Raw genomic sequence first — 14908 nt, forward strand, 5'->3', positions numbered from 1 at the left:
TTTGAACAGTAGACAGTGAAATTAAACACTTATACTCTGCATATCTCAGTGAAATTACTAGAGTAAATAATCACATCTTTGAAGCAAAAAAGCACAATGTGGTGAAAATTGTCATTTGCCTAATTTAATTCTTAGTTTGCACAGCTTAATTAACTAAACACTAAGCACCATTGTGTGATTATATCTTCACATATATGACACATCATGCGAAAAATAAGAACAAATGAAATATATATTCATTTTGACATTAAAGAAAATCTGTTATTCGATTTATGAGGCTTAACTCGGGCATGCATCAAACAATGGCTATGCGATTAATTCGAGACATGTTTTACTCTGAAATGATGCATCAAAAAGTCAGTAGTATGTGTCTCCACTGACTAATCCAAAGTAGTTCCGAGCCAATTTCTTCACTTCACTTGAGCTGATGAATATGTACATAGGGAGAGACATGTAAGTCTAAAAGATAGGACCAGTGACCGCCGACTAGTCACAGAAGACACATAGGCCCCAATTAATCAACACCAATGTGAGACGCTCCTGATTCATGATGAGTTGCACAAGTTAAATAGGGAGCAACTTAAAATTGGCATGCTTTCCCTTGTGACTTGCCACAAATCTCACTTCAGTCGGCGACTAGTGATAGTATTCTGGCATAAGGAACACCACAGCTCATCATGACTCATACAACCCCCGTACTGCCCCAGCTCTGCTCATTTTAAAAAAGATGGGCAAAACTGGTATGAAAACGCCAAAAGATGCAAAATTTTGTACCTTATCAAAGCTTTTTACACAAGATTATTGGCAAAAGCTGTTTGATCAATCAGGGACATAGTCCCAGCCAGGTTTTCAAAGTATATTTACTCTGAAACACCACAGGTCTTCACACTAAAACATACTTGGCTCTAGTTGTGGTTTGGCATGAATCAAATGACAATTCCCTTTAAATATACATTTTATATTATTTATTACTTTTAGATACTATTATGAGCCTTAATCTACACATATCTCTACTCCTCATTATAAATATTATAATCTAACTATTGCATGTAAATTAAATAGCTCCTTTATTTTACTTCTTATTAAATTGCTAGTGTCAGAAGTTTACCTTCAAAACATAAATGATTATTACAAGTGCTTTAAATAAGAATAATTAGCACATTGTGGAGTACAGATTAGAGGGAAAAGAATTTGATAGAACCAAATAGATATTTTAAAAATGAAGGGACCTGTGTCATTAATGATGTTCACATCGGCTCTGCAACAGTGATTCTTCAAAATAACTCAAAATTCAGAATGCAAAATAATGATGATGATTACTAGATTATAAAATTGTGATTTGATCTAGATAAGGTACATATATTCTCGTGTTCTACTCTAACATTATGAAAGCTAGTGGAGACAAAAAATTGATCAAATTACAGATTTTGCTGTCACACTGCCAAATTTACTGATAAAAAAAAAGTTCAGTGACTAAAAATTGACTTAATTTCTACTTTTTGTATTTGTCATTTATTATGAATTTTTACTATTTACAAAGCACTTTATGCTTCAAACACATTTTTGTGTATGTTAAAAAATATGGATGATTTTGATCAGTGTTTTTAATTTGATTTTCTCCTTTTTTTGATCTGCATTTTTTTGTCATAAATGTGTCATCTGTTTTAATATATGGAAGGTCAAGGAAATGGGCAAGCAGTTTTAGACAAATCAGATGGAGGTTCTGTTTGCGCACAAGTTTTGCCCAGATTATATGATTGTTGAAGTAGGTAGGTTTTAAATGAGTATGTAAAATATTCAAGGGTGACAAAATACTGGATAGAATTAGGGATTTCCAGAACAATGGGGAGATATTTAAGAAGTATTGCAAGTATACATGTGAAATGGTGCTAATTAGTAAACTGGTAATTGGTAAAAGTAGTTGTTTCCTCTTGATAAAGGTAGTATAAAACTATGTTGGAAAACACTGGTTTGAAAAGGGGTTTAGGTAGAAACTTACGGTGTACAATATGTCCAATACATTTTTACATTTTCATGAGGAATTCTAGAGGCACAAAGCTTCAAACATTTATAAACCTACAACATAGGGGTGAGTGAATTAGTTTTAGGCTAAATGCGTTGCCTTGCATTCTAAAAAAAAATTGTGATTCATCTGTAAAATTTTAGCAAAAAGGCGGTTTGCAAGACCATGTTGGCTGATTTGCAGAGAAATCGGAAAGAAATAAACAAAACCTTACCTTGTTGTATGGTCCTCTGCACAGCTACCTCCAAAATTTCCTTCTCTTTTGTACTATACATGCAATGTTATGCTTGTCTCCACTGGTATCTTCACCAGGGCTAGGGATTCAAGGTTCCACAGGCCTTTAATCTCACAACAAGCCACAGGTGTTGCATGTCATGATGTCATTGCATCATATGCTTAGTGATGTCAGAGGTCTATAAGTCTACTCAACATGGGAAGACCTAACACAGAGTTAAGATGTTAAAAGAGCCAAAGAAGACAATGCTCATACCATGCTAAAGGAAAAAGAGGCTGGAGGTAGCTCTGCTGAGAACTAGACAGGCTCCTGCGGCATCAGAGGTGACTGGCGAAATATTTTTTTTTCACCCTATGAAAACTATGCTCTAGTATCTTGACCGACTCTACAATATAATAACGATTGAATGCCTTTGGTGCAAATAAATTTCCTCTGCCAGATTAGAGCAGACTGCTAAATTTGAATTTTAGCAGATTCGTTCATTACTGCTACATTGTTATTTTGCGTGAAATTCAGGCAGAGTATTTTATTTAACAACGATATGATGTAGTGAAAGGTCCCAAAAACTTTTCTGTATGTTAGTTTAATAAGGTGAAATGTAAGGACAATTCCAGCAATTAAGATTTTTTATACATTATATATACAGTGACTGCACAGAGAGCATGAAATATCCTATTCAAGGGCAAAGAGACCTAAGATATCATTAATCATTACCATGCCCTAAATTAATTCAGGTTTTTTTTCACTGATTATTTCATTAATAATCTGCTATCTATAACAATCAGGAAATTGTCCTGCATAAAAGAAGTTCTCTTGTTTGGGTTGTGTGGAGATGTCATATGGATATTACACCCTTATACATATTTAATGTCATTTGTGAACACTTACAAGAAACATAATACATGTTATCTTTAGTTCTACTTCAACTTCAGTGCAGCAAGGCGCAGTAAGACAGATTTTTACATGTTACTTACCCTTCCATCTTACTTTAGAAATTATTGTGGCCAGACTGTGCTGAATCAAATCGACATTTAACACTTGAAATTCAGGCAGCTAATGTGTCTGCATTTACAAAAATCAATTTGTTGAGGGGGGAAGTCTGTACAACCTTGGGAGAAATAAAGTACATGCTTTAACTATGATGTTGCTTCAAGCTGGTGTCTACAATGATAGATAGATAGATAGATAGATAGATAGATAGATAGATAGATAGATAGATAGATAGATAGATATATAAATAGACCAGGGTTATTAAGTCATTTTAATTAAAAAAAAATTATACTTATTAAATGATTTACTCACTTTCATTGTATTTCAAATTAGATATTTTATTGCTTTATGATCTTGAGCTACTGTTCCATATAACTTTTTATTCCAGCACAAGACAACCAAAACATATTAGTTGCATTAAAAAAAGATTTTTCAAGATGCCAGGGATTTTCAGTAACACATAAATACTATGAACCCTAGGGTCTAATGTCTCTGCCTTACCTGCTCCATAATTCTGATGTGACTTGCGCCTAAAAAAAACATTTCAAGACTTGCTCTGTAATTTTTTTTGTATTTTAGACACTATGCGCGTTCACTAGCAAGATGGTATGATCTCAATAAAAATGGGTGTGATTTATGAGAAAATTGACATGCCATAGATTATCACAATTTTTTGCAAAAATTGTGCAAATATTTTTTTGCAGAAATGAAACCATTTAATAGCTGGAAAAACTTGGACTGGACAATCTTAAAAAGCTCTAAATTTATGAAGCAGCATGAACTCTAATAATTCTGGCACATTGTAAGACTTCCTAGTCCAAGCATCATACAACATTAATGACTGTGATAAATCTGGCACATTTTAAGACTGTCTAGTCTAAAGGGGCTTCACACATAGTGATATCGCTAGCAATATCGTTAAAGCATCACCGATTTTGTGACGCAGCAGCGATATTGCTAGCGATATCGCTATGTGTGATACTTACCTCCGACCGGCTCCCCCGCTGGCTATCGCTGATCGCGCGATAACGTCCTGGACCATTTCTCGTCGTCCGCTTCCTGCTGGGCTTCCTGCTGGCACCGACGAGCGACGCATGGACGCGGGCGGGAGGACATCTTCATCACAACGTCTGACAGGTAAGTAACGACCGCCGACCGCTGCTACATCGCTGGTGAGATCTGCCTGTTTGACAGCTCACTAGCGACCATTTAGCAATGCACCAGCGATCCTGACCGGGTCGTATCGTGGTCAGGATCACTGGTGCATCGCTAAATGTGACAAGACCCTAAGTTTGCACTGTCTAAGAAATAGATAATATTGATAATAGCCTAATTTTTTACAGACAGTGAATAAATCTCATTAGACCAACCTAAGGCATGAAAAGAAAAGAGTTCAGTTAAAAGGATCTTTTCAAAACCTCATTTACTTTAGGTAATATTTACTGAATAGAATAATATACATTTTATTGCTAGGAATTATTTTTCATTGCGCCCTTAAATATCTTCAGAACGGAGGAGCATTGGATCCTAAGACCGAGATCACTCAATAACTATTCAGAAGAGCTTACTTCTAGGAGCGGGTGTGAGTATGAGTGCATATAATACACAGAGCAGTGTGCTCATGTAGGGCTATGAAAATACTAAATTAAAAAACGATATTTTCTTTTCATATGTCTAGTTTGTGATTTTCTAACTGAAAATTTGTAAGGAAAGAGTGGGAGAATCACTTTGGACCTGAACTTTTTTTCAATAATATATTTTTGGCTCTTGTCACTTCAAGATCCTGGATTATACGCACATCCTGCCTTGCTGAATTTAAAGTTATTGAGTATTCTATAAAGAAAAGACCAGATTTGTCTCTCATCACTCCATGAACCCCAGTCTCTGTCCATCTTAAATACATCTTTTAATTCATCACTTATTTCATTACTTTCAGTACATTCCATTTTGTTTTTAAAGAAGCACTCTCCCTAAGTTTTTTTAGTCATTAAATGTGTGTTTATATGAATGTTATGTAGTGAGAGTGTATAAGTAAATGTCAACACATGTACTTGATCAAAGCAAATAAAACATATAACTATGTACTAATTTGTAAAACACTGGGAAAAGCTGTCACTGAAAACGACTTGGGCTTATGTTATGGGTAGAAGATGAATTACACTTTAGTGAGCATTGTTAGGAAGCAGCTGAAAAGGCAAATAGAATAGCATAGCATGCATTAAAAGAGACATAGGTGCACATGAGGAGAATTTAGGTTTGCCACTACAAAAGTTACTAGTGTGGCCACACTTAGGAAAGTGTGTACAATTTTGATCTCTAGTGTATAAGAAGGGCATAGGTAAACTACAGCAGGTGCAGAGAAAAGCAACCAATGTTTTTAAGGGAATGGGTGGACTGCAATACCAAGTCAAGTTATTAATCTTTGGGTTATTCAGTTTGGACAAATAAAGGCCTAGGAGCAATCTTATTACAATATACAAATTTATGAGGGGACAGTACAGAGTTCTTTTCAATTACCTTTTTACTCTTAGGGCCCCGTCACACATAGCGACTCGCCAGCAATCCCGACAACTATATCAACGTGTCAGGATCGCTGGTAAGTCACTATGTGATCGCTGGTGAGCTGTCAAACAGACAGCTTCACCAGTCATCAGCACAGCGACGCCAAGCGCGCGGCGTCACTGTGTACATTAGTTACCAGTGCGCTGATGCAGGGAGCAGGTAACTAAGGTACACATCGGGTATCTAAGGGACGTGCGTCCCTTAGATACCCAATGTGTACGTTAGTTGCCAGCTCCCTGCATCAGCACGCTGGTAGCTAACGTTCACATTGGGTATCTAAGAGATGCACGTCCCTTAAATACCCGATGTGTACGTTAGTTACCAGCTGATCGCTGGCCTCCCGCCTGTCACACGCAGCGATGCATGCTGGCCAGCGGGAGACCAGCGACCAAAAAAAGTCCAGGGCTTTCGTACAGCGATCAGCGATACCGGCAGAGGGGGCGGTCGTTGATCGCTGTCACACACAGCGATCTCGCTGGTGAGATCGCTGTTGTGTCACAAAACTTGTGACTCAGCAGTGATCTCGCTAGCGAGATCGCTATGTGTGACGGGGCCCTTAGACCTGTGACGGGGAAAGGGGACATCCTATCCATCTAGAGGAAAGAAGGTTTAAGCATAATCACAGATGCAAATTCTTTACTGTAAGAGCAGTGAGACTATGGAACTCTCTGCCACATGATGTTGTAATGAATGATTCGCTACTAAAATTCAAGAAAGGCCTGGATGCCTTTTTTGCAAAATATAATATTACAGGTTATGGACACTAGATTCTGCAATAGCGGAGGAAGCTAGTCTTATTGCCGTATGTGGAGTCGGGAAATAATTTTTCCTCTAATATGGAGTTATTAGTGGATATTTTGTCTTCCTCTAGAACAGCATGTAAGGCTATAGATTGAACTCGATGGACTTAAGTCTATCTTCAACCTTAAAAACTATGAAACAATAATAATACAATTTTCACCATATATTGCAATGCAATGGTAGACCAGCTTCAACACTGTGAGGACACTATGAATGCTTAAAGAGGTATTCCGATCTCCAAGATCCTATCCCAATATGTAGTAGGTGTAATAATAATGATAATCATAATATTGGCAACTACATCCAATTAGAAATATATAGTGCATAGTTTTTCTGATTTGCCATGCCCCTTTCCTCATGTGCAGGAATTGCAGGACCTTAGGTATCCATGGTTACAATCACTGATATAGTAACGGTTTTATAACTAGCTGCTAGTGGTCATAACCATGGATCCCTAAGGTCCTGCAATGTCTGCACATGAAGAAAGATACATAGCAAATCTGAAAAAACTATACTACATTTCTAATTGGAGGTATTTGCTAATATTATTATGATTTCTACACCTACCATATATTGGGATACGATCTTGGAAATGAGAATACCCCTGTAATAAATACCTAATGATGTCTTAAAGTCACTGCAAAATTCCTGCTGTTTTTAAGTCTTTTTTTTAGCAACACAATATATTCAACCTTCATTCATTATATTCCAAGGACATGAAGACCCAAAATCTGCATGCCTGCTGTGCTTCTAAGGCTAGTTTCACACTTGCTTTTTTTTGCAGCGCGTTTTTCCCGCAAAAAAACGCATTAAAAAAACGCATACAAATGCATACAAACGCTGCGTTTTTTTCCAGCATTTTAATGCGCATGCAGGAAAAAAACGCAGCGTTTTTGCGCATTTGTATGCGTTTTTTGTGCGTTTGCGTTTTTTTACAGATTTTGGAAAAACCCCACAAAAAAGAAAAAACAACCATTCAACAACACACAAGACCAATGGGACTTCATTGTGGGTGTGGTATGTTAATATATATAGACCCTGTCTACAGTATTCTTCACATTTGCTTGATTCTTCTCGTGACCATGGATCTGCGCTGGAAGAGTTTTCACTTCAACTTGGATTTGGACATCGCGATGGCTCAGGCGTATGCAGTTGCTTGCCATGAACAAAGGAAGAGAGAGAGGCAGCGAAGACGGCGGCGTATGTGGATACATCCGATTGTTGAACTCCGGGAGAGCCGTGGGGCATACCACACCCTCTACAGCGAGCTACAGGCAAACCCGGAGAAATTTACAGATTATATCCGGATGTCCCACGAAAGTTTCTTGGATTTGCTTGCTCGTGTCCAACAATCCATCCGGAGACAGGACACACAGCTCCGTCGTGCGATTCCTCCTGAGGAACGGCTACTGGTGACATTACGGTATGTTTTAAAAACCAAGGGGTGCGGTCTGATGGTTTTTTTTTAAATTTAGTATTCAAAACCTTGGGTAATTAGTTTTCGTGAATGTACTAATATTTTATTTTATAGTTTTTTAAAATAATATACATAAATATTAATTTTACTTCTTTGTCTGTTCACAGATTCCTGGCGACTGGAGAAACCCTATCTTCACTACACTTCCAGTACCGTATTGGAATCTCTACCTTGTCTGGAATTGTTGCTGACACCTGCCGGGCTCTCTGGAATGTTCTTTGCCCAGAATTTATGCCCCTGCCCACCGCTGAAAAGTGGATGGAAATTGCTGACAAATTCTGGACAGTATGCAATTTTCCCAACTGTTTGGGAGCTGTTGATGGTAAACACATACGGATCATCAAACCCCAAAGAACGGGATCTGAGTACTATAATTACAAAAAGTACTTTTCAATAGTACTCATTGCGATTGCGGATGCCGGATGTATGTTTGTAGCAGTGGACATTGGAGCATTTGGCCGTGGTAATGACTCACAGGCTTTTAAAAACTCAGACATGGGCCGGAGGTTGTATGGCAACCAATTTAATTTCCCTATGCCACGGCCTCTTCCTCACACCGAAGCTCCGCCACTGCCCTTTGTAATGGTTGGCGATGAGGCTTTTCAAATGTGCGGAAACTTACTGAAACCCTACTCCAGCCGGGACTTGGACCACACCAAAAAAATATTTAATTACAGGCTGACCAGGGCCAGAAGAACTGTCGAGTGTGCTTTTGGGATTCTTGTTTCCAGATGGCGCATTCTGGGCACGGCCATTAATCTTAAACTTGAAACAGTCGATGAGGTGGTGAAGGCCTGTGTGGTTCTACATAACTTTGTGATGGCTAAAGAGCACCCGACCTTTGAACTGGACGATGATGCTCCTAACCCATTGCCTGAATTCACTCAGCACACTCTCAGGTCATCCGTTGAAGTTGGCCAAATGAGGGACCAATTTGCGGCCTACTTTATTTCTGATGTAGGACGGGTGCACTGGCAAGATGAAATGGTGTAATGTTTTTGTTTGTTTATGGTAATAAAAAACCTTATTTGATACCATTACTGAGTGCACTATATTTTTTAAACTCCAATTTAATAAAAAACTTCCCATGTATAACTGAATTTTTTGATGTTCACACACCTGGGCAGGTAAATACACATATGAGTTAAAATGCAGCATTGCTAGTCTGCGTGAAATATATTGGAAAGAGCAAAGCTGCAGGCCATGAATCAGGAAACCATTTTTTTTCAAGAGAAAGTTGTGCAACTAGTTGAAAACAAAGTATGTGATTTTCTCAAAACACAACCCTCAAAACCCAACCCCAATGAAAGTCCATGGGGAATTTCAAGTCAGCATTGAGTGGATGAATGTAATCTGCTCCATTCCAACTTACAAGTTATTACACTAGGCCTTGGAATGACTATACTAGTCCGTGGTATTTCAAATATGAGTATAGTAGGCCTTGGGCCTACTAGTATAGTCATATGTGAAATACCACGGCCTAGTATAGTCATAACAAGGCCTACTCGATTTTTACCAACTAGGATCTTGTTTCACAAAAAACAAATGGGTGAAACTTGACAAGTTTCAACAGTTTGTTTTTCATGAAACCAGATTCTAGTTGGTAAAACTAGAGTTATTACACTAGGCCTTGGAATGACTATACTAGGCCGTGGTATTTCAAATATGAGTATAGTAGGCCTTGGGGCTAGTAGTATAGTAATATGTGAAATGCCACGGCCTAGTATAGTCATACCAAGGCCTACTGTAATAACTCGATTTTTAACAATCTTGTTTCACAAAAAACAAACTTGTGAAACTAGAAAGATAATTATTTTTAAGACAAGTTTCAACAGTTTGTTTTTCATGAAACCAGATTCTAGTTGGTAAAACTAGAGTTATTACACTAGGCCTTGGAATGACTATACTAGGCCGTGGTATTTCAAATATGAGTATAGTAGGCCTTGGGGCTAGTAGTATAGTAATATGTTAAATACCACAGCCTAGTATAGTCATACCAAGGCCTACTGTAATAACTCGATTTTTAACAACTAGCATCTTGTTTCACAAAAAACAAACTGGTGAAACTAGAAAGAAACTTATTTTTTAGACAAGTTTCAACAGTTTGTTTTTCATGAAACCAGATTCTAGTTGGTAAAACTAGAGTTATTACACTAGGCCTTGGAATGACTATACTAGTCCATGTTATTTCACATATGACTATACTAGGCCTTGGGTTGGTTTTTAACATGTATTTACCCATCAGTGTGTGTGAGCGGCGCAAACAACATTAATGAAACTTAGTAATGGTGAACCACAAATGTAAATTTATTTTTTATCACAAAAATAAACCTAAAAATTATTTTTTACGGCGTTTGGGGGCAGATGGTTTCAATTTGGGGGTGTGCAGGGAATATGCAACACTTGCAGTTGAAGACGGTGTTTGAGGGGAAGGGGCAACAAAACTTGTGGGGGAAGGTAGTCCAGTTAAGGGAATTAAACTAGGAACACTTGTAGGAGAGGAAATCTGTTCAGGTACATTAGTTGTAATGGCATGTCGCCGTAGGCTTGTGTGCCTGGACCGACTTTGGTCCAATGCCCGCCTTGATTGATTTCGCCTTGAACTAGGGGCAAATATGGAATGTAGGTCCCCCGTCTGCTGGTATGGCTGCTGCTGCTGAGGTGGCGGCTGTTGCTGCTGAGGTGGCGGCTGCTGCTGAGGTGGCGGCTGCTGCTGAGGTGGCTGCTGCTGCTGAGGTGGCGGCTGCTGCTGAGGTGGCTGCTGCTGAGGTGGTTGCTGCTGCTGCTGAGGTGGCGGCTGCTGCTGAGGTGGCTGCTGCTGAGGTGGCTGCTGCTGCTGAGGTGGCTGCTGCTGCTCTTCGTTGTCAGTGCTCGTCCTTGCAGGAGGACTGGTGGCGGCAGTGATGGTCCAGGTTTGCAGAGTGGTGGTGGCAGGGCTACTACATGTTGTTGTAGCGGCAGGGCTGTTCCATGTTTGCCTAGTGGTGGCTGAGCTCCACGCATGCATGGGATTGGCGGTGGTGCTCCAGACAGGAGCAGCGCTTGCCATGGTGGTGTCGGTGAAGTGACCAGCTGCACTCAGACTTGTGGTGGTGTAACGGTGGGTGTCCTGGCTTTGAATAGAGGTGTCCGTGCAGTGGTATGCAGCACAAGTAGGTAGTGAGGTGAAGCGAGTCAATGGTGGCACAGGTGGAAAGGACACCACTGACTGCTGACCGTACCGATTATGCTGCATAGCCTGCAAGAAAGCATTGTTGCAGGCCTGCAGCACATTCAGCTGTTGATCAGGACTAAGGTGTTCCGCCATGCCCTTTTCAATCTTACTAAAAAAATGGTGTGCTGGTCTGTTGAGGTCGGCCTCCAGACGGTCAAGGCGCTGTTCTACAGAATTGAAGCGGTGTTCAAAGTGGTTAAAACCACGTTCCATGAGTGCAAAACCGCTTTCAACTCTGTCGGACAGTGACTTGAGGCTGGAATTAAATGTCTCGCTCAAATGCATAAACTCGGGCAAGACATTCCTGTCCAAGGCCCTCTGCCGCTGGCAGGTAGTGCCCGCATAACCAGTGGCAGAGACCTGGGACAGGGGAACACCTGATGGCCCAGCTTCCTGGTCACCAGCTGTGTGTGTGGTTGACCTGCAAGGTGCTTCCTGGCTGTCGGATGGTTGGGACGGGTCAGAGGACGTCCGAGGAAGGACCGCTCCAGGGCCAGGTTGCAGGGTGCTGCTCCAGGTGCTGTGGAAGAAAGGAAAATCATTACTACCATGCCTTTACAAGAAGCATCAGCTGTGGATTAGAAAAACACAGATTAATAAAAATAAAAACCCAAAATGTATAATACTTACGATCTTGTGGCAAGGACCGGTCTTAGGAACTGCAACGCGTGATAGTGACGGTATCTAGTTCTGGTCCTTGACGCAGATCCACTGCGAACCTGGCCCTCAGCACGAACATCACTGTTGAAGCGGTCCTTGATCGAACGCCAACGTGTTCAGACTTTGTCCACTGTTGATAAAAAAAAACAGTGCCGTCAAGGACAACAGTCACTGCGGCACAATGTAGCAATACAATACTCAAAGCAGTCACTGTAGACCGCGATGACACTGTTGGGTTTCCTGCTAGAATACGCCTAGCACGAAACCCAACAGTGCCGTCAAGGACAACAGTCACTGCGGCACAATGTAGCAATACAATACTCAAAGCAGTCACTGTAGACCCCGATGACACTGTTGGGTTTCCTGCTAGAATACGCCTAGCACGAAACCCAACAGTGCCGTCAAGGACAACAGTCACTGCGGCACAATGTAGCAATACAATACTCAAAGCAGTCACTGTAGACCCCGATGACACTGTTGGGTTTCCTGCTAGAATACACCTAGCACGAAACCCAACAGTGCCGTCAAGGACAACAGTCACTGCGGCACAATGTAGCAATACAATACTCAAAGCAGTCACTGTAGACCCCGATGACACTGTTGGGTTTCCTGCTAGAATACGCCTAGCACGAAACCCAACAGTGCCGTCAAGGACAAAAGTCACTGCGGCACAATGTAGCAATACAATACTCAAAGCAGTCACTGTAGACCCCGATGACACTGTTGGGTTTCCTGCTAGAATACGCCTAGCACGAAACCCAACAGTGCCGTCAAGGACAACAGTCACTGAGGCACAATGTAGCAATACAATACTCAAAGCAGTCACTGTAGACCCCGATGACACTGTTGGGTTTCCTGCTAGAATACGCCTAGCACGAAACCCAACAGTGCCGTCAAGGACAACAGTCACTGCGGCACAATACAGAGCAGGGAAATACTCACTAAACGCCTTTTTGGAGGATGCTGTGGCGCTGTCCCAGCCATCCATCAACGCTGCGGCCACCTCATTCCATAGCCGCCGGGTCACCACATTGTCCTTGTACAGCCGGTCACGGCTGTCCCACAACGGCGAACGCTCCTGGACCAGGCTGATGAGCTGCTCATTATCCAGGTAGACGTCTTCATCCCGTTGTGGAACCTAGACAAAACACATTCATTAGAATAATCAAATTTAAATTGAATAAAAAGTTACAAAAAAAGAAACAAAAAAAAGAGTAAAAATAGAAGATAAAAAATAAAGAACATTACAAATCATTTGATACTTACATTCCGTATCACCACCGGGACTTGGCTTCGCTGCTCCTGCTCTTCGCCCTCACTAGTCCCGTCCGCAGATGATGATGACGATGTCTTAAGAAAGTAGAAAAAACGTAAGAGATTTGGAGAAGCAGCAGATATACTTACCAGATGCACGAAAATAATCACCTCACGGTCTGCTTGCGCCAATTCCTGCCGCGATGGGGAATACTCGGATTCTGAAGACATACTGCATGTAAAAATAATAAAAATCATTAGTACATACATAATTTAAAAGGACAGGCATATAATGTAATATACTCACATTCTTCGCTGATATAATGGGTTCTTGGTTGACTGTCTGCTCTTCAATCTGTCAGTGTAGTAGTGGCAGAGTTTTGGCAGGCACCTCCTTTATATAGACTTTTTTTTTTTGACTTTAGAAGATTCTAACTAGGATAAAAAGTGGACACCACCCAAAAAACGCAGCGCTAAAAAAACGCATACCTGCGCATGCCAGTGCGCACGTATGCGCATCCATAGGCTATAATGGCCATTTTTAGCGCAAAACGTGCGCATACGTGCGCATGCGATTTTTTCCAGGGCCAAAAAATGCAACATGCTGCGTCTGGAAAATACCAACGCACACCCCAAAAAAACGCAGCGCATGAAAATCGCATACATGCGCTTACAAGCGCGCAGGTATGCGCACCCATGTTAAATATAGGGGAAAAATCGCATGCGCACGTATGCGTTTTTTTCCAGCGCTAAAAAACGCAAATGTGAAACCAGCCTAAGGCTTTGTATAAACTTTAAAAAAAGCTTCTTTTTTTAACCATCAATTAATTTGACTTTCTATTGGCCTTTCACTATTCTAACCCAGAGTGGCCACATTCTGTGCTTCAAGTCCTGCTTCTCTTCTACTCTGTTTCTTTCATGAAGATACCAATTTCTAACTATTTTACAGAAGTCGATCTCTTCTTTGCATAATTCTGAGATATTTCTGGTCTATCCTTAACCTTAATTTGCAAGAACTTTATTTGCATAATCATTAATTTATGAATTTCTGCTCTGTGAAATCTAGCAGAGAAGAATCGTAGATCCTTTGACTAGAAATATTTTTAACCTAATGATCCATTACTCATCACCATCTCAAGGTATATTTCTAACTCAACCACTATGTTTACTAGAAGACTTTTGAGTAGTGAGTAAATCTGATAAAATTAAAATTCTACAGTTGGTTTTAAATTGGGAATTTTGCTAGGAAATTAAATTTGCTTTAACAGGGATGATCATCAAACTCCATCGCTAACCTACCTAGCCATAAACTGATTGTGGCGTAGAGCATGCTCCTCTCTGATGAGAATCATATCTGAAATCTAGTGTTAAATGACAACATTATGGCATTTCTCAGTGTCCACTAAAGGGAAAATTGAATATTAATTTTGACTGTTTAGAGGCATAGAAGATTAGTGGCAGAAAATAACTGTTCTATCTAGTCGCCTTTACATTATTTCCTTTTTACTTTCATCTTGGAGATGAAATATTGCCACCATGTGGTTGACTGTGCTAAGTCATTTTTATCTGGGCCAATAGAGGGGGACATGGCAACAAATTGTTTATACTGTAGAGGAAACTGTGGCACACACTCACCAGATGGAGGAGAGATTAGGGAAAATGATGCCACGCCACTAACTCACCAGTGTAGAG

This window comes from Dendrobates tinctorius, unplaced genomic scaffold (genome assembly GCF_039654945.1).
Source record: "Dendrobates tinctorius isolate UK_male_01 unplaced genomic scaffold, ASM3965494v1 ptg000030l, whole genome shotgun sequence".
Lineage (NCBI taxonomy): Eukaryota > Metazoa > Chordata > Amphibia > Anura > Dendrobatidae > Dendrobates > Dendrobates tinctorius.